The sequence below is a fragment of the Mytilus trossulus genome, unplaced genomic scaffold, assembly GCF_036588685.1.
Source record: "Mytilus trossulus isolate FHL-02 unplaced genomic scaffold, PNRI_Mtr1.1.1.hap1 h1tg000050l__unscaffolded, whole genome shotgun sequence".
NCBI classification, from domain to species: domain Eukaryota; kingdom Metazoa; phylum Mollusca; class Bivalvia; order Mytilida; family Mytilidae; genus Mytilus; species Mytilus trossulus.
Window position 1 is genome coordinate 4540582 of NW_026963292.1, and position 21378 is coordinate 4561959.

A 21378-nucleotide genomic window follows, 5' to 3' on the forward strand; every position below is an offset into this window, starting at 1 on the left:
ACATTCACTAAACATGCATGCTGAAATTTCATGGTTGTTTTTTTTACACAATCATACACATTCAAGTTTTGAAATCGATTGTTGTCATCGTAGAAAAGACTGTTGTAATGAGAAATTTGGTGTGATTTTTATTGCTCTAAAGAAATGTTTGAAAACAAACGACCGTATAAAAGTAACCGTTAATTCGCAATTAATACGTCATTGGAATAGGACTGCAATACAAATTATGAGGTCACACATGTTGATACAATAGTCAGTCCTGCAGTGGGCGGAGCATTTAAGCGATATCTGTATAGTATACAGATACAGCATAGTGATATATGTGGGGCTGTATCTGTATAGTAGAACAGCAGAACACCCAATTGCAGGATAAATACGAGTATCATATGAAATAGATGACTTCGATGTTGCCGTGCGAAAAACAACACTTCAAATTCACAAAACTGAAACATATTCAGATTTGACTATTCAATCGAATATCGAATTTGTATTTTGAAATCTTTACCTAATTAGGTTAGCTATCAAATGTTTTTATCGTCTTGATTTTTGCAAATTACTAAATGCTAATTACATGTAGAGATGGTATTATTTTTTTGTCTAAACATGAGAGGTTGATTTTTTCTCTATATTGTTCTTCCTTCTATTTTTTTAATTTTTTTTCCTATTGTCCTTTATGTTTTGATTCCGGATAATTAAGGCTGCAAACGTGTTCGTTGTCAGAAAACACATGTGAAGATCGATTCGATATCCCACATTCATGCTACGTTTCTTGTTACTTGACAGCTTTTAATTTCAGACACCTTGTTAATCCGCATATTTGTCAGATATCATATCATGTTAATTGGCTATAAGTCACATTATTCTCATTCGTTTTATTGGATCTTTTTTTTTTAGAGTGAACGTATGATGTTTCAAACATGTGCGTCGAATTAGAGTACGAACCTTTTATCTTATGCTATATTTTTACTTTTGTAAACAGTAGATATCAAATTCACTCATCCATGATACGTATAACGTTATATTTGAAAGCAGTATGACAGTACTGTTTTCAAACGAATTTGTTGATATACCTTATTTTTAGACAGAACAAATAAATGAAATTTCGTTTTCTATTAATCCTTATTAATGTTGGGTTTTGAATCAAAAACAAAATTTGAAGCATACGGCTTTTTCAATTTGTGTTTACTAGTATCTCTTTTTATCAAAAAACTATATCATAAAAATGAGAATGAAAATGGGGAATGTATCAACGAGACTACAACCGGACTATCGAGCAGACAATAACCTCTCTGAATTTTTTTTTAAAACAAAACGTATAACATAATACCAAAAAAAATAAAAAGGGCTTAACTTATAAGATCGATACAATGCACTCAAAACCTTCAACAACAAAAAGGAGACACAAAGTACCAAATGACCGCAATAAGACATTAACTTTTGTCATCGATACCTAACGCTGAAAGATCGAAACGACCTTCTTATGGACAACTCATATGGATATGGCAGGGGACAACGAAAAACAATATAGTCTAACGTAATTAAATCTCTGTACAAAAGCCTAATGCAGACAAATCTGACTATCTTGAAAAAAAACGTTATCGAAAAATTACGTAGACAGACTCACACGAACATATTGAACATCGAAGAATACTAACGGTTTTAGGAGACAACTCTATGAACTTCATGACAGTGCTGGAAAACAAGACTAAGATTTTGTCTAAGGGTTAGTCTTTGTCTGTGTGTGTTACATGTTGATGTTGTGTCATTGTTTTCCTCTATTATTGAATGCGTTTCCCTCAGTTTAAGTTTGTTACCCCGAATTTTTGTTTGTCCATGGATTTATGAGTTTTGAACAGCAGTATACTAAAGTTGCCTTTATTTACAATATTTTGTATTTTGTCAAAGGAGATCTTTCTATTTCCACGAATGTGTATGATACGTACGTACAAGTAAACGAGTAATGGCTGATATAGTCGAACATTAGGATGCTGGGAAACGCACAAAAGAAACTTTGGATGAGATTTGTGAAGATGTTCGTTGTATGATAATTTTATAAGTAGCCCTTTAGAATTTCCGAGTAACACATAACACACTTACAATGAAATACAAACAAAGAAAGGCACAGTAGCAACCCCTTTAATATCAACACTGGCGGAAAAAGTAATTATTCTTATTTTTGTTTGTATAACACACTTCGTGTTTGCGATTCCTGAATGGAAGGCATTCTTGATAGACATGTTTTAAAATACGAGTTCGATAAAAAAAATCAAATCATAAATAATTTAATGAGTTTGAATTAATCATATTAATATGTTTTGTTCAGTGTCGACAATTTTTCGTAAAGTAATATCGGCGTTATCTATCTAATATAATACGTTTCATATTTTTGAATAAGAAAACGCTTTTATTTTATGCATTTGTCTTTTTAAAATATTTGAAACCCAAAGTGACAAAAACGATTTTTTTTGGAATGTTTCACATTCATTTAAATACAATAAGGGTCCGATTAACTAGAAAACTAATTATAAAATGCATGTAAAATTGTTAACAATTTAAGCTCTTACTGTGAACCACATTGGTAATTCAAACACAATATGATTACATCTATTCGAATTATTGTATGTTCAACTCCAATTAATAAATACAAAAGGATGTGGTATGAGACCCAATATGACAACTCTCCATCCATGTCACAATTTGTATAAATAAACCGGCATATGTCAAAGTACGGTCTTCGACCAGGACCTTGGATCCCGCAGAACAGCAAGCTATAAAGGACTCCACAAATTACAAGTATAAAATCATCCAAACGGGAAAACAAACAATTGTTCTATAATATTAACAACTTATGAACCACATCAAGACACGACAACTACTGAACATCAGCTTCCTAAAATTTGGACCGTTATGAACAAATTCATCGAGTTTAAATGTTCTTATAGGTACATGTGTACCAACCTCCACCCTTACCTGACATTATATCATCACAACAAAGAAATGCATGAAAATGAATGAGCATTTTGGGTGACCTTCATTGTTGTTGAATGTATAAAACACTGTTTTTTTAACAATCAACCTAATGTATCATGCAGTTCGAGTGCATTTTTTTGGTATGTTAAATAAAACCACTCCAGAATAAATATAAACTTTTATTTGAATATTTAGATATACAATGTAAATACTTTGATTTGAAAATAATGATAAAATATATAATATGTTGATCAAACAGACAAATGCATATACATGTACATATATGTAAAAAGAAATATAATAGTATACAAATATTGACTTTTGGTGATCTAGAAGCTGTTAAAAAATTGATATATCACCTATCTATATAATTGAGAAACATATGAATCCTAGTCTCTAAAAGGTCAACCTGTTTTTCTATGAGCAATGAAGTAATGAAAATCCTTAAATAAATATTTGTCGGCATGTTGTGGCATCTCCCGGAATGTTTATATGATATGATACTTGTTTTCGGTCAACTGAGGTTGAATTGACCAATCAATGCACACGACAGAAGTAATTTTGTAGTTTTTGAAAATCCATTGTTTTCTGCATAGTGTATAGCCGTCTTTCCAAATACATCAACTTCGTCCACATTGACTCCTCTATTAAGCAAATACACAGCTAACGAATATACGTCATCTTCCTTATTGGCGGGAAATGTTTTACATACTAACATTAATATCGTAGTTTTGAGATTGGTTTTAATATCAACATCCAACTGTTTCTCTAGAAGACGCTTCGTGTTCACGGAATCAGCTTTCAAAATTGAATTGAAAATTTCCATCCAATCTTTTTGTAAATGTTTGTCACAGGAGAATCTTTCATGTTTTTTAAACATCATCGCAATTCCAGCTGAAAGATCCATTTTAACAACGACTGATGCTTCCAACAACTTTAAAGAAGGCTGTTACTTATAATGTTTTCCCTCAACTATTAGTTATATTTATAGTACACTGTAGGCTTAATTCACCAATCGGATTGCAGGAAAAATTTCGTACTGTTTTGGTTTTGTAAACGTGTTAACGTTAATACCTACCTACATGTTTAATTATATGGAAGTGTAAATGAAAACGATATATTGGCAATGATTGGATTTCGTAGGCGTGATTGGGTGTCGTGTATCAATTAATCTTGTCTTTTTGAGATGAGTTAAAATCTAATCTTTATGCATTTTAACCGATCAGTTTGTTAAACTTCTCTCGTGTAATTTACTGTTGTATTCGGTTGGAACATTGCCCTCGTCATTTAAAGTTCACAACAAGGTCACGTTTTATTACCTATATTTGCATTGAAATCAATAGATGCTTAAATGTATGTCTACGAGAAAACCATGCAAAATCCAAAAAAAATTATGAAAGGGGTTGTGGGATTTTCAGCTGATTTTGGGTTCCTAGTAAAGTATTAAGTACATCTAATAGTTCTATGGTTGAAAAATGACAATTTATCTCAAATTATGTGAATACAGGGTAATTCTGTTTTAGTACCTAATTTGCTGGAAAATGTTGTTGAAAATGTACATTTTTGGTTTTTTTTTTATTGAATAGTTCCAAGCATTATATGACAACAAATTTTGTTTTGACTTAAAATTTAGACTTTGTACTAAATTAAACTGTAATTTGAATCTTATTTCAACCTTTATTTTTATTTTTATTGATATTGACATAAATGTGTTTTTCTGAAATTTGAATTCAGCCTGCACCGAAAATGTCCATAAAACCTCAAAAGTCACTCAAAATGAAAAAAATATTTTGTTAAACATAATGGTTCACTCCAAACTAGTATTCCTTAAAGGGAATTTGGTTGCAAATTGATATAAGCTTATTTGAATATAAGATGAAAAACTGAAAAAATATAGCTAAAATTATCTCCCTTTGTAAAACTCTTCACAATAAAAGGTAGATTTACTGTCAATAACAAAAGGAGGGAAATCAACAAATGTGCAGAAGGATAGACAAAATTGGTATTTTTTTTTATGAATATGGTGTAGCCAAAGACTTATTTTTTTTTGGAAGAGTGTAACAAAGACATAGCAAACCATGTGGCAAAGACATTTCCACTGCCACTGGGATAAGTCTGTTCCTAATCAGATAGTCTAGACATGAGTCGTCATGACATGAGCCTGAGGCTAGACTGTCGCTATCGTGTCTAGATTTCGGACTCACATTTTAAAATGCATATGCTGCACACATACAGGAGTTGGATTGCAGAAGACAAAATGAGTTGCTGCCATCCTTGCATGATCCAAATCTAGCAACAGAAATTCCAAAGCAAAACTTGCAGTTTCATGCAGTTGGTTCTGGTAAGTTTGTTAAAAAAAATTTTTGGTAAGAAAAAGCTATTTGACGCCATAAAAAGACCTACTGTAGAAACATCACATTTAACTTTTAAATAAAGGAAGAAGAGCGTTGACCATTTGTCTTTGACGGGAAAAAAGGGGGGTATTTACATAATTTTCTTGAAGCAAATACTGATTTAATTTTAATTAACATACATTTAGATAGTCCAAATAATTATGACGTCTTGAAAGGCTATTATAATTTTTTTCTTTGACGCCTTACTTCATGCATTATGACGTCGAAGTAAGGCGTCAAAGAAAAAAATTATAATAGCCTTTCAAGACGTCATAATTATTTGGACTAACATTTAGAATGATTTTAAATTCTTTTGAAACTAAATGATTTATAAGACAACTATCCGTCCAAATAACAATTTTTAAAAGTAAACCATTATAAGTCAATGTACGGCCTTCAACAAAGAGCCTTTAGTTGGCTCACACCAAACAAAAAGCTGTAAACATGTTAAAGGGCCCCTAAAATACTAGTGTAAAACCCTTCGAACCGAAAAATCAATGGTCTAATCTATATTACAAAAGGAGAAATGAGAAACACATATAAATAACATAAACATGATGAACATACAAAAACTACTGTACATTTAGGCCAACTAAAAAGTACATTTGTATGTGTGTTAACTGCACTACTTTTACATGTACCTACCATTATTTTTATCCCCTACCCTAAAGATTTTTGTGACAGATTTTGATTAAGCACTGTTAAAGTCACAATATAGCTCCCAAAAAAATGTGAATTTCCTGTCTTTATTCATTCGGAATTTCCTTTTACCAATACTACATGTACATGTACATTCGTCATTGCACAATGCAAATACATTTGTAGATTGATACAATATGGTTCTCAAACTCATAAAAATGTTTTACAGACTATAAGCTGTTTATTTTTTCTTTCTTAAAATTGGTTACTGTGAGACTTTTTTTTACATTTCCTTAGTGCACTTTATTTATCACAGTTATACACATGGAGAACTTGTACATGTATTTTCTTCTATAGATCAGTTAATAGAATAGAATCTGAATAGAATATTCTTACAAATGTATATTAAATTAAAGTGCCCAGAAGCGGCAACATGAGATTATAACATTACAGATTACTCATCAGATAAAACCACTTCAAAATAACAATACTGAAGAAACGAATTACTTGATGATGTGATTGATATTATAGCATTTAATGTCATTCACACAAATTAATTATCTTACATTGTATCTACAAAACTTGTTTTCCAATAACCCATATGTTAAGCCAACTCAATGTACAATGTACATGTAGATGTAACTCATTGTACTGATCATGCAAATGCACTAATATACAATATTTTATTTCTTATCAACAGGTTAATGTTGAAATTGAAGATGGAAAAGAAAAAAAATAATGTTAAAATGAAAGCAGATATGAGATAACATACTAGGTAAATATATGATATAATTGATAATTGATAGAATAAAATGAACCAAACAAGTCACAACAAGAGACTGCTAAATTAAAATAGACTGCAAATAAGACAGGTCTGTGTTGTGGCATTATTTGTGAAATATAATCATGTATAGAAATTGGAAATTGACCAGTTACATTAAATATTTTGTTATTGTAAAAATAAGAGAAATAATCAATAAATTCGATAATTAGATTAATCCTTCAATTTTAAAAGTTGAATCTGTTAAAAAAAAAAAAGGTAAAAATAACACACAGAACACTTAAATTCTTATTTTATGATCAATTAAGGGCCATACCAGTACAATATATACAACAAAAATTTCATTACTATATATAATCATTTATTTGTTCTCTTCATAAGAATTAAACCTGAAAATAAATATCTATTCTTGTTAGCTTGACAGATCCTCATTTATAGTATAATTGCATATTGTAAACATGAAGACTACATTTGTATTTTTCATTTTTGAAAAAGCACATTGAGCATTATTGCAGTTATTTTCCTAATGCATGGAGTTAAACTTTGGTAGATTTGCTTGGTCTGTTTTTATAAATATTAATTCAAGTTTTGTAATTAAGGTTGATATCTTCAAAAAATATGTATAAGCATATTTGAACCGTTATGTAGTACTTTTAAATTTGATGTGACGTTATGCCAATTGCAATATACAATCAAACCTTGCAAGTTAACCAAAGTCTTAGATTAACATGCTGTAGGAAATTAGCTGTAAAATTAATTATGTATTTGTTTTCAATGCTTATCAATTTCAAACCTTTTGCAGGCTTTTTTTTAAATTGGTCCATATTAGCTGTAGGGTCAAAAGGGTCCAAAATTAAACTTGATTTCATAAAACAAAATTAAACTGTGTATTGTACATTGTGTTGAAGTCAGAATTTTAATTTTTATAGGACCGCAAAAATTTGAAATTTCTGGTTGTACATGTATATTGGTCTCACGTTGGTGTCTATGCCGAATACTTTTGGTTTTCGCACTATTACTTTAGTTTAGGTAAATAGAAATCTATGAAATGTATACACAAGGATTATGACCATAAAAGGAAGGTTGGGATTGATTTTGTAAGTTTTGGTCCCAACAGTTTACGAATTAGGGGCCAACAAGGACCCAAATAAGCATTTTCTTGGTTTTCACACTATACATGTATCTTTAGTTTAAGTAAATAGAAATCTATGAAATTTTGACAGAAGGTTTATGAACACAAAAGGCAGGTTTTGGATTGATTATGGGAGTTTGGTTCTAACTGTTTAGGAATTAGGGGCCAAAAAAGGGCCCAAATAAGCATTATTCTTGGTTTTTGCACAATAACTTTAGTATAAGTGAATAGCAATCAATGAAATTTGAACACAAAAGGAAGGTTGGAATTAATTTTGGGAGTTCAGATCCCAACAGTTTAGGAATTAGGGGCCCAAATAAGCATTTTTCTGGTTTTCGGACCATAACTTTAGTATAAGTAAATAGAAATCTTTGATATTTGAACACAAGATTAATGACTATAAAGGGAAGGTTGGGATTGATTTTTTGATGTTTTGTCCTAACAGTTTGGGAATAAGGGGCCCAAAGAGTCCAAAACTAAACTTTGTTTGATTTCATCAAAAATTGAATGATTGGGGTTCATTGCTAATATGCCAAATCTATTTTTTGACCCGTTTTCAAATTGGTCTACATTAAGGTCAAAAGGGTCCAAAATTAAACTAAGTTTGATTTTAACAAAAAATAAATTCTTGGGCTTCTTTGATATGCTGAATCTAAACATATACTAAGATTTTTTATTATGGGCCCAGTTTTCAAGTTGGTCCAAATCAGGATTCAAAATTATTATATTAAGTATTGTGCGGAGCATCTGGTTGTTTTTAAATTGAACAAAAGATCACCAGGGCAAAAAAAATCTTTGTTAGTTTATTAAAATATTATTGAAGGTTTTTTTTTCTATGCTAAATGTTGTCATGCATTTACAATGTTTTAAAAGATTTATGATTTGGGCTCAGTTTTCAAGTTGATCCAAATTGGTGTCCAAATAAACTAAAGTTTGTTTAAAATCATCAAAATTTGAATATATGCATGGTATTCTTTGAAATCTTATCATTTGACTTGTCTAATCATGTCAGATTTTAGATTTTGAATATTGGCAGAAGTCCAATTTCAAAGTCATCAGTTCTTTTACCACATGTATTCTGTGTCAGAAACCTACATGTTTGATGTGTCAAATAATTCATCACAATCCAAATTCGGAACTGTATCATGTGGATCAAGTTTGAATGTAGTGTCTATATTATAAGGTGCACTCTCTCTGGTTGTATTAATAGAATGTACCCTTGAGCTGTGTTATTCTCATTGTTGAAGGTTGTACAGGGGCCTTACATTCATTTCATTTGAACTTTTGTGGATATTTGTCACATTGGCAATCAATACTCATCTCCCTATTTTTGTATTGTCATAAATGCAAGATGAAATCTGCAAAATTAACTTCATTAAAATCAATTTTAACACAGCTTGGAATAGAAAAAAAATTCAAATTTAGGTCGATTTTTAGCTAGTATACTTTATTTCTTATTCTATGTACTGGAATGTCAGAGTTTTGATAATTGAAACACATTTTACTCTAAGACCAAGTTAATTATTAATTTCTTTTTAGGAAATTTCAATCATTTAATGGATAACAATTATTTTCTTGTTATTTTTATAGACATTTGGTGATCCAAAAATAACTGGAGTTCATGAAAGAAGACAGATTGCTGAGACACATCTTAATTGATAAATATGTTTATGATGGAGACAAACTTGGATAATATTATGGATTCTTTGGTGTTAAAAAATTGCAAGCTCAAACAAAAATAAATTGAAATAAATATGCTTTAAAAAAAAAGAAGAAAAAAAACGACAATGTGAATCTCACCGAAGGTTTAAAAACAACCAAGTCAACACACAGTTGCAACACAAATGAGATAGAGATTGATTTGCAAGGATATATAGTGTGTTCTCACTGTCTCACCATCAGGAGAGATTTCTCATCAGCGAAGAAGATACTTCTGTATTAAAAGGTCATCAATATTGAAGACAATCAAGAAGATTACAAGTTACTTAGATTGACTAACTAGTTTCATTGATTGAATTATTACTAAATTACCTTTTGTAGTTCATGTAGTTACATGCATGAAATTTTGTATCAGATAGTATGGAAACAGTTTAATACTTCCCTAAATTCCATACCAAATGAAACGATTGTTTTGTGCTGCTAAGTCAATTCGAATTTAACTTTTATGTATGTTTATAACATGTAAAATAATATTATTCTTGAATGTTACAGCACCATTTAGTGTTGTTGTATCATCTTCATTGATTGTTAAATATAATACTAATGCTATAAAAAAAGATGACATTTATGATCATTTATACAGATTGAGATATTTAAAAATTTATCAATGCTAAAAGAGAATTTATAAATTTAGACATTTTTCGAGGAGATTTTTAATAGTACTACAACAAAAGCAAACCAATAGTATATGCTCAAATGCACTATTAACTTTCTCACCAGATAACCAAATAGAGATATGTTTGTATTTTGATTAAATTAATGAAGCGTATGCTAGTTTAAATAAATATGTACATGTACATGCAATTTTAAGGTTTTTAAATAATGGCATTTTTATTGGATTATCTCCCTTTGTACAATAGAAATTCAGATTTTATCCACAATGTCTCAGATATTCATGACCAAAATGACTTATAGACAATAATAACTGTTTTCATTAGAAACAAGAACAGATTGAAGAGGTCGTATGAATAATCAAATATAATTTCGAAAATTGCTATTAATAATTCATGAGGAAAAGTGATATCACGTCAGTGACTGTATATATACATGTTCGGTCAACGCATTTTGACTGCTCAAATAGAATGAGTACAGTATAAATATTGTTACCAGCATGCAAGTAAAAGGTTGCAACTGTCTTAATTTTGTTTACCTGTCAAACACAACTACTGAATGTCAATACTTAAGATTTTTCAATATGATGAACTTGACATAAAATTTCATATAATTTTTGAGTAACAAGAATTAAACTTTAGTAACTAGCAAGCTGCAATAACCAAAATGGGATTACTAGGAAGAAATGAATTGATTTTACTCTTTAAAGTAATAAGGACAAGTGTACTTAACGAATTTGGAATAAAAAAAAAATACCCCAAAAAATTTGTCTTTGGCAGCTCCCCCCTTTTTTAAGCCTGATGCTTGCTATTGTTTGTGACACAAACATCCATTTCAATTTGAATTTTCTATTTGAATTACCTATATTGCATGTTACAATCGATTATTACTTGTATAATTCAAGTATTTATTTTTGAATGCTTGGTTTAATTGAAATATGAGACTTTCCTCAATTTATTGCGAAAATACCAAAAAAAAAGGGGGGAGGCTATCTAAATGATATATAAAATCTATAAAATTAATTTGCAACTGAAATCCCTTCAAAATATTTTGAACCAAAGAAAATGCAATGCATGTCTGAAATTAAGGGTAAATAAAAGCGACTTTTGGGCTGTAGTGTCTGTTTTAGTGTGATTTGATGAAAAGGCCATATTTTTTATCACTTTATGTGTTTTGCCACGCCCTAATTCTATATATATCATTATGTTTAATAAAATTATGTGATTTATACTTCATACACATCCTATCTGTGCTATTAAAGTATTTAAACACTCAGAAGTTTTATAGTATTTATTTTTATTTGAGAAATCTATGAAATCTATGCATTTCAGTAAATGCATCTATAAATAAACTCGGAAATACCCTAAATCTCTATCGTTGCCATGGTAACCAGCAGTGTAAGGGCTTCCAACTTGCATGACTTTCATATAAGGTCAAACTGAACATTTCAGCAAAGTTTTATCAAAATCAAACAACTTTGCATAAAGCACCATCTGCATGGTTTTCTCATAGATGTCCATTTAATAATATCTATAAAATATGATCAATGTTATACCTACAAAGTGCCAGTAGTTGTTAGTGTTCTGTTATCGGTACTGTATGTCTCTGGTCTTTTTATTTGTTATGGTTTTGTATTGAATAGTAATCTGTTCAGTTAAGCATTTATTATCTGATTTGTATATTGTGTTTAAGTTTTTAGAATATCTATATATCACCACTGTGCAGGACATGGGAAGGTTGCGCGATTGCAGTCACGTTTAAGACGACTAGATTGAATTTTTGAAATGTCTGTTTTAAGACCGAAGCCTGCAATGTTATGGTTGTGGGAAGTTTTAGTCTGTCGGTTTCTATGGTATTTGTTTTTCGTTCATTTTTTTTTTAACATAGGTCAGCCCGTTTGTTCATGCTTTTGTTTTCTTTGTATGAAATGCTTTACTTTAAGGGGCTTTTTATGGCTAGCAATACGGGATGCATTGTGTTCATTGCTGATATGCCTTGACATAAACCTGATACAATTTAACGTTTTATTTTTACTCTGGTTTTTTTTTTCCCTTTTTTTTTTTTTAGCTTAGTTGTCTTTTTGTTTCACTGTTGTTGGTTTTTTTTTGTGATATGGTAACTTATTTTTCCCTTTTTAAATTAAGTTTTTCTATTAATTTTTTACAATTTGTAATCTTAATTTATGTATTACAATAGCAACGGTAAAACTTGTTGAACGTAATGATTTTGAAATTGTTACATTTTTAATTATACATATAGTATTATATAGTAAAATTAGCTAACGCCTTATCCCTATGTTGCCAACAGAACACTGCTGTCAGTTCAAAATTGTATGTATCCCGAAATGTATGTCGTATAGCAAAGTGACTGCACGTTAATCCAAAACACCTGTCAATTGCTATGTTTACAAGCATGATATTGATACCAGTCAGGAGGGAGATATGTGTGATTAGTTTCAAATTCAAACACCTATGCCAATGACAGAAACTTTAGACGTATGATTGAACTACATGTAGTTTTAATGACACGTGCTTTTGACAAAAATGGTAAGCATGTTCGGTTGACACCAAAACAAACACAAAGAAAATAAATTTGAACGTAAAATTACTGTTTTAAGCCCACAAAAAAAAGAAAACGTATTCAAATTTTATTTCCCACATACAGTAGTCTTGAATCAAATGCTTAATCACACGAATGACATGGTTCAATCACTCTGGGAAAGCCGGGGAAAAGAAGATAAAAAGACTTTCCATATGATTTCAATCAAGTCTAATCAAGTGTCAAGTTTATCAAAACAATCAGGCACAAATTGTGTGCAACAAGAGCAACATAAAAAATATAGTATACAAAATAATACTAGTACTTCCGAATGATAAATACAGTAGTATTCTAACAAAAGGAAACACGATTTAATAAGTCTGAGAAATAATGGATTAAATTGAAAGATACTATTTTAAAATAAATCGTCTATAATATTTAAAAAGAAAACTAATCGAAGTTCCACGCTTAATATTTAGAACTTAATGAGCGTATTAACTTGTCAGTGGCGCTCGAGAAATCGAGCGTAAAGATTAAACCAAAAACAAAGCATTGGAATTAGAAAATACCTAAACTTATATGTTTAAGATTTAAACTAAAGCTTTTGGTCCATGCATATGTTGTTTTCAGCTTTTTTTTCAAATAGGAGTGCAAACAATGTATGAAAACGCTAGTGTTTTCCTTCATCGTGTATCAGAATAAACTGTAAAATTTATTTTCTATTTTATTTTCTATTCCAGATTTCACTTGAATAATCTTTCAGCTACAGCGATTTAAGTATCAAAAGCAAACATGTGCATCCATCCAGTGTCAATAGGAAACTGTTTAGATTTGGCTGTTTTCGGTTTTTATGTTTTCAATGGTGCCGTCATTTTGTCATCGACATATGGATTCATTTATCCATTTGTCATCTTTCGACTATCATTCAAAAAATAAATTGCAGAACAGAAAATAATTTTTAATTCATAGTGGTCGGAATCAAACATTCTAACAGTTTAAAATTAGCTAACGCCTTATCCCTATGTTGCCAACAGAACACTGCTGTCAGTTCAAAATTGTATGTATCCCGAAATGTATGTCGTATAGCAAAGTGACTGCACGTTAATCCAAAACACCTGTCAATTGCTATGTTTACAAGCATGATATTGATACCAGTCAGGAGGGAGATATGTGTGATTAGTTTCAAATTCAAACACCTATGCCAATGACAGAAACTTTAGACGTATGATTGAACTACATGTAGTTTTAATGACACGTGCTTTTGACAAAAATGGTAAGCATGTTCGGTTGACACCAAAACAAACACAAAGAAAATAAATTTGAACGTAAAATTACTGTTTTAAGCCCACAAAAAAAAGAAAACGTATTCAAATTTTATTTCCCACATACAGTAGTCTTGAATCAAATGCTTAATCACACGAATGACATGGTTCAATCACTCTGGGAAAGCCGGGGAAAAGAAGATAAAAAGACTTTCCATATGATTTCAATCAAGTCTAATCAAGTGTCAAGTTTATCAAAACAATCAGGCACAAATTGTGTGCAACAAGAGCAACATAAAAAATATAGTATACAAAATAATACTAGTACTTCCGAATGATAAATACAGTAGTATTCTAACAAAAGGAAACACGATTTAATAAGTCTGAGAAATAATGGATTAAATTGAAAGATACTATTTTAAAATAAATCGTCTATAATATTTAAAAAGAAAACTAATCGAAGTTCCACGCTTAATATTTAGAACTTAATGAGCGTATTAACTTGTCAGTGGCGCTCGAGAAATCGAGCGTAAAGATTAAACCAAAAACAAAGCATTGGAATTAGAAAATACCTAAACTTATATGTTTAAGATTTAAACTAAAGCTTTTGGTCCATGCATATGTTGTTTTCAGCTTTTTTTTCAAATAGGAGTGCAAACAATGTATGAAAACGCTAGTGTTTTCCTTCATCGTGTATCAGAATAAACTGTAAAATTTATTTTCTATTTTATTTTCTATTCCAGATTTCACTTGAATAATCTTTCAGCTACAGCGATTTAAGTATCAAAAGCAAACATGTGCATCCATCCAGTGTCAATAGGAAACTGTTTAGATTTGGCTGTTTTCGGTTTTTATGTTTTCAATGGTGCCGTCATTTTGTCATCGACATATGGATTCATTTATCCATTTGTCATCTTTCGACTAATATTCAAAAAATAAATTGCAGAACAGAAAATAATTTTTAATTCATAGTGGTCGGAATCAAACATGCTAAGCCATTTATTATTTTATATTGAGGTCTTGACAAAACAAAGATATAAAAAAATATCAATACTGTGAAAGTACTTTAATTCGTGGGTATCAATTTTCGTGGCTTGAGCAATATTGACATGTTCGTGGGTTTTTAAATTCGTGGATTTTTGTTTTCTAAAAAAAAAAAAAATCCTTTTGAAATGATGATTACAGCTAGTCTGGATTGAAGGAAATTGCAAAGTAAACATTGACCCGTGTAAAGCGTAGTGATAACACTAATTAACCCAAGTGATCAACAGATTGAAGTCCATCAAAGGTGTTAATTAGGCCATAAACATGTCACCTAAAGAAAACAGTAACATAAACAAATGCTATAAACGTAATTTGAATTGTTAAATAATTCTTATTAAAATCAAGCCCAGCATGAAATTATTATTTCCCATATGTACGAAAACTATGAGGATATAAAATGAACACTTTATCATACTAGCATATCCATACCGGAAATCTGACTTTTATCGTCAACAATATTTTTTAGGAGAATTAATCAAAGATCAAAAGTTCGGTTATTAAAGATTAAATGGGTATAATCCTGCATGCAGTTGTAGTTCTGTGACTACTATTAAAGTTATTCAATGTATTCTCTACATCATATCAGTAGTCAAACCTACCGATGGGGATCTTTCCATGTCTTGATTTGGACAATGGTTGTTTCATTTCGTTGGACACTTAAATTCGTGGATAAAGTCATCCACGAAAACCACGAAAATTGGTACCCCACGAATAAAAGTACTGTCACAGTATATTAGAATAGATTGTTTTGCTTTTTTACTTAAACATGTTTTATGGGGTATGTTTTTCTATGGTTTTGTTTTTAAACTGTCTTTTTTGTATCTTTGCATTAATATAATTTGTCAGTCTGATTAAAATCAAATCTGATAAAGAAAAATACATAAGCGCTGAGAGGTTTGATTGTAATCAGACTGATAATTTGTCATAAACTTATTACTTAAAGAGTTTTAACGACAGTTAATATTTGAATTGTATTGAAGTGAACTATATATACTTAAAATAGGGTTTGTCGGAAGGGAGCAAATATGTTTCCTTGTATTTTTTTCAAGGGGGGCGGGTAGTGTGGGCGGCTTTTATTTTTTGTGCGACTGATAGAATTATCATGTCTTTAGTCAATAAAAGTAGATAGATCCTTCACACTATGTTGAAATAATAAGGACAAAAACGAGGTTAAACAGAAACATATTTCACATTGTTTTAATGTGATGGAAGTCGGATTATACATTGTAACGAACCCGTGAACAGGTACTCTGACTTCTCCATGTTCACAGTTTCAATTAAAAACGTGTTGGCTGTGTTTGTGTCAGAATCTATTCATATGTTTATATTGAAGGAAAGGATTAATAGGATTTATAGTTTTATTTTTTGACACTCTTAATGAAAATGATCCTACAGAAATGATTCGAAGCGTGTGATTAAAATTCAATTAGCAGCTATGATATCTGACAAATATACAGATTAACATAGTGTCTGCAATCAAAAGACTATACACACGTAAAGAAACATGAAACGTAACAGGAATGAGTTATAACGATTCGATTTTCACTAGTTTCTTGAGAACGAACACGTTTAAAACCTAAACTATATACAGACTATAGGAGACAATAGGAATATTAAGACACAACACATGTCAAACTGCATAAGGGATTTATTTAAAGAACACTGAAGAACACGTCCTGTAACATCACTAGAATATCCGATGCCGAATACAATAACAGCAGAAGACCATGACATATCAGTGAACTCAAAGTAAACCCTTCATACCTAAACAAAAAGAAAAAAGATGTAAAACAAACATATGACCATTCAGCAAACACAATTTAATGATCCATCTATACATGGAAGTCTATCTCCTGAATGTTGAAAATACATTGAAATACGCAAATATATTGTAAAAACTAATAGTCGCTGGAAATATATTCGTTTCACGGACCTGAACTTATATATTTGAAAAGCTCCCTTTATAAATGCTTCTGATTATCTTAAAGTGTTCTCTGAACCGGACTTGGTATTTTTTTATTAGTTGTTAATGGCTTTTAACTAGCTGTCAGATAACTGCGAGTACTCTCAGATCTGTTCATTGTGTCTTTTTGTGTCGGGATGTATAAGTACCCGGCCACGTCCACTTGTATTTTTTGTCTATCTGATGAGTTAAGCCTTTTTCAACTGATTTTTATAGTTCGTTCTTATCTTGTACTGTTATACCACTGTCCCAGGTTAGGGGAAGGGTTGGGATCCCGCTAACATGTTTAACCCCGTCACATTATTTATGTATGTGCCTGTTCCAAGTCAGGAGCCTGTAATTCAGTGGTTGTCGTTTGTTTATGTGTTACGTATTTGTTTTTCGTTAATTTTTTTACATAAATAAGGCCGTTAGTTTTCTAGCTTGAATTGTAATACATTGTCTTATCGGGGCCTTTTATAGCTGACTATATGAGGTATGGGCTTTGCTCATTGTTGAAGGCCGTACAGTGACCTATAATTGTAAATGTTTCTGTCATTTTGGTCTTTTGTTGATAGTTGGCAATCATACCACATCTTCTTTTTTTAAATTATCAGGTTCAACAAAATACCTACAATTAGTTGTCAATACCTGCCAGTAGTTAGGAATTTCTTTCATCGGTACTGTATTGTCTCTAGTCTTTATTTTTCGTTTTATTCGTTCTGTTTTTGTATTGAGTAGTAATCCTATCAATAAAGCATATCTCATCTTGCAAATTGTATCTTAATATTTAGAATAGTTATATGGAGCCCTTACACTACTGTTCTATGTGATACGAAGGTTGCGCGCTTCCTGTCATGTTCAACCCGACTACAATGTACAATGTACATATAATTTTTGAAACGTGTGTTCCGGACCCTGTAACATGTGTAATGTAGTAGTTGTGGGAATTTGTAGTCAGTTGTTTTCAGTTGTATCTGTTTTTGTTCACTGGTTTAGTTTGACATAAGTCAGGCCGTTTTTTATGCTTATTTTCTTCGTATAAAATGCTTTACATTTTTTTTTAGAGGTCTTTCATGGCTACATGTAACAATACGGAATGCATTTTTTTCATTGCTGACATGCGGTGACATTAAAATGATCAAGTTTAATGGTTGATTTTTATCTAGGTTATTTTTTCCGTTTTCAATTTTGATTTTAATAGTTTTTTTGTTTTACTGTTGGTGGTGGGTTTTTTTTGTGATTTTTCCCTTTTTAAATTAAGTTTTTCTATTGGTTGTTTACAATGAGCAATCTTAAATTATACATTACAATTATCACAGTAAATTTAAAGCATATTATGATTTCGAAATTGTAACATATTTTAATTGACAGTAATATTAGTTAATGTCTTTTCCCTATGTCGCCAACCGAACACTTTTATCAGTTCAACATTGTATGTACCTCGAAATGTATCTCGTTACAATATACGCATAGTGACTGCACGTTATTCCAAAACACCTGTCAAATTGAAATGTTTATAAACTGCTACATACATGATATGATACAAACCACGAGGAGATGCATGTGATTAGTTTCCAATTCAAACACAGGTACATGTACCGATGATAAAGTATGTATACATATGATTGAACTAGTTTAAATGACACGTGACACGTGACAAAAAATGTGAGGCACCAAACATAACATCAAGATAAAAAATAGACGGAACGTAAAATTATTTGTTTTTCCTTGAAAAAGAAAACGTATCTAAAAAAAATTCCCAGCAGCTAGTGGTCCATAAACAACTGTTGAATCACACGAATGAAATGGTTCAATAAATCTTGGAAAGCCGAAAACAAGAAGATAAAAATAAATAACCAAACTAATCTAAGTTCTGCAAAAGAATTTCCCGTCCATTTCCGAATGATAAATACTTCAGTATTCAAACAAAAGGAAACACGAAATAATAAGTATTAGAAATAATATTGAATGTTTTGGCACGTCAAAACGAACATTTTAAATGTATGTATATTTTTAGTAAAAGCTTGCTGAAAGGTGTAAACATTTCAAAATAGCCTATAAGAAACAATGTTAATAGTAATATTTTGATCAGAAAAGAAAACACTTTAAGCTTCTTGAATCAGACACAGATATTTCTCTGATTGAGATGTGTCTCTTACCATATCTTTTTATTTTTATCTTACTAGTATTGTATCATAGATGAACATGCAACTCATATTTTTATTACTGTATACTGAATTTACATTGTATTTTTTTATATTTTTTCTGACCCTTCGGTGTTGGGACAGATTTATGTAAGAAACCATGAGATGATGATGTTTTTTTAACAGATAACATGCTCATCCTTCTGCATCTTAGTTGGGTTTTTTATGAGATAGCTTATAATATACACTGATATGAATAGAACATGTCAATATAGCAAAATAAACAAAACAATGCACATTCTATTTTGTTGTGTGCACGTAAAACTTAAATTTAATAGATGTTTAAAATGAGAAAGAAACTGTATTGCCAGGGACTGATATATCAAGATAATTTGTTTTCTTCATTTACAAAAATATTACCTCCCTTGAATGTCACTTTATAGAAAAATAACGTTATTTTTGTAATCTTTTAGATGGTATAAGGCAATTAAATTAAGAATGAACATACGTAATGTGTCAAAGAGACAACAACCCGACTAAAAAGTAGACAGCAGGCGAAGGCCACAAATAGGTCTCCAACACAGCGATAAAATCTCCCACCCGTCCACGTGCTTCAGCTGGCCCTTACACAAAAATGTACAGTGATCGGCATTCATACCACATCTTCTTTATATCTCCAAAACATATATCAAATGAACTAAAATCAAACATTATTCAAGACTAATAAAGGCCAGATATTTCTGATTTCGGACAAGCGCAACAGATGCGACGGGATAAAACATATTTTGTGAGATCTCTCCCCTCCCCTGTTCCCCTTGCAATTGTAGAAAACAAACACAAACGCACAGAAATTCGCACAGTAAAACTCAGTGTAAAACGTCCAGTCCGACTGATTAGAAGATTATTAAGATCAAGCGCAATACCTCCGGTTAGTGGTTAAGTATCATATTTTCCTAAAATATATGATAAAACACAACCCGTATTATGCCAACAAATGGTTTAAGAGTAAACGTGTTTTTTTCGATGCAAAGACCCTATGAGTGAATCAATGTCTAAACCAAATTATGCCATCTCTAATGACCTGATAACGACATTGTTATTTTGTCTGTTCTATATAAATTTGTTTAAATGTTTGGTTTAATTTTGTGGTGAAAGCCCACATTTGTTGTGCTTTATAAAAATATTTACTTTAAAAGATTGTATGTGAATATCTTTAGGTATAATATGTCTGCATCTTGATTTCTATATACGAATAATGTTCTTATATCGATGATTACATTTAGAAAATGTTTTCATTGGTTTGGGATATCGAAATTACTGGATGTGTAATTATTTTCAGTCAGATTTCGTTCGTTAAAATCAAACACGTTGTAACATGAACGAGAGAATCGTACAAGTTAAGATATGTTAACAGAATAAGATGATGACAAGGGACTTCATTCACATTCTAAAAATAAATAATTAACAATAGAAAATGAAAAGTCAACTCTTTTATCATAAACTTTGGTATCCAGCTTTCCGTTAAAGATACATGTATCAAGAAGCCGAAATGAGAGTCAATGTACTCTAAATTTTGTTTTCAGCTCTTGTGATTGTTGAACATACGTGTATTTGATATTTTCAATATATTACCACTTTATTTTTAAAGCAGATATATTATATCAATTGAATAGTTTAATAATTTTAGAAGAACACATATACTGCATGTCATTCTTCACGAAATGCTGACACTTAGATTCAGTAAAAGCGTTTTCCGTTGCTAAATCTGATAATCATAAATAAAAAGGGAAACCACAAAATTGTCTAGAAGCCATACTCACAATCGATACATTTGAAAAGAAGGGTGAAGGAATTATAACAGCTTAATTCATTTTCATAGGAACATGATGATATCACTACACTAAAAAGTAACAATGAAAACGACAAATGTTATATTTCCATCAAATGTTAATTTCTTACCTTTAATTTTTTTGTTTGTTTTTGGAGAAAGTTATTCATTACGTTTTTCAGTCTTGCGAATTTATCTAAATTTGAAGTATTTTTTTCCAACATGAACATCAGAGTCAAATCATAAACTATTTAATAAGTAGGAATTAATCTTATGCATGTGTTTTTCGTAATGACACCAATTTGAAGTGTTTTTCGTAAAGCAACATCCACGTCATTGTTCATACATGTAGGGACAGGTACAAACAAATT

The 21378-nt window shown here is 30.6% G+C and overlaps 1 long non-coding RNA gene across 1 annotated transcript; it reads left to right on the forward strand.

The window, feature by feature from the left end:
* The first annotated feature begins 5171 nt into the window (after positions 1-5171).
* On the forward strand, positions 5172-10707 carry LOC134699265 (uncharacterized). Its single transcript, XR_010103540.1, has 3 exons — positions 5172-5311; positions 6703-6777; positions 9506-10707. It is a non-coding gene; the product is annotated as an uncharacterized LOC134699265 (long non-coding RNA).
* The last annotated feature ends 10671 nt before the right edge of the window (positions 10708-21378 follow it).